The sequence below is a fragment of the Arvicanthis niloticus genome, chromosome 4, assembly GCF_011762505.2.
Source record: "Arvicanthis niloticus isolate mArvNil1 chromosome 4, mArvNil1.pat.X, whole genome shotgun sequence".
Taxonomy (NCBI): domain Eukaryota; kingdom Metazoa; phylum Chordata; class Mammalia; order Rodentia; family Muridae; genus Arvicanthis; species Arvicanthis niloticus.
In genome coordinates this window covers 108,410,319-108,411,334 of record NC_047661.1, presented here as the reverse complement: position 1 = coordinate 108,411,334, position 1,016 = coordinate 108,410,319, and positions in this window count along the sequence as shown.

Sequence of the window (1,016 nt, the reverse complement as noted above, 5' to 3'; positions counted from 1 at the left end):
GAGCCATCCAATATGGGTTTGGGGAAACAAACTCAGGTCCTTGGCAAGAGCAGCAGATGCACTTAACTGCAGAACTGTATCTCCAAGCTGATAGTCACTTAAAAGTGTGCTTCTGGGAGTGAGGCTGGAGAGATGACTCAGTGGCTAAGACCACTGATTGCTCTTTCAGAGTACCTGGGTTCAATCCCCATTACTTACACTGTTCATAACTCCAGTTCCAAGGGATCCCGTGTTCTCTCTCTTAGCCTCCTTGGCCATCAGGCAGGCTCATGACATACAGGCATACCTGCAGGCAAAACACCCATACATATAAGATAAAATTGTGCTTCTGGTATATTTTACTATAATCCCTTCCTAATTTTAAACAGTACTTAAGTTTCTGTAGTATGTCCCACCTCGTGGTTTAAAAACCAATGGAATCATACCAACATACTAAAAACAGACCTCGGCATCTTCTGTTTGCTTTCACAAGGGCATTAGATGGTTTGTGAAGACCTTAAACCATCTCAGTGTTACCCAGGTTCAATGGTGCTCAGAGAGCTTGGTGACGGTTTGTGGCCTGGAGTGGTAACCCAAGCAGATGAACTAATTAGGATTCCCAACCACAAAGGAACCATGGTGGCTTTTGTCATTTTCTCAGGCAGGGATAGGGAGGGATAATTATAAGAATGAACGAGGCGTAGCCATCGTCTTCACAATGAACACTGAGTCTGGAGGTTGGCTAACACAGACGAGTACGGTGTGTATTTAACCTTAATGAAATCCCAAGGAAAATATCAATTTCACTGCTAATGACAATCCGTGGGTACTAGGCTCACAGAATGGCCCCTCTCGCTCCCAAGGGTTCACCCTCTGCACGATCATTATTTCAGTCAAGTTCTTAGTAGTCCCCTGAGATAGGTAGAGGTGCTGAAGAACTTCCTCTTGGGGGAAAAGAGTGCTTGGATTTTCTTGTCAACGTTCCATGTTCTAGAACTAGATGACTACCTTACAAAGGCGGCCTGTCTGTCCACGGA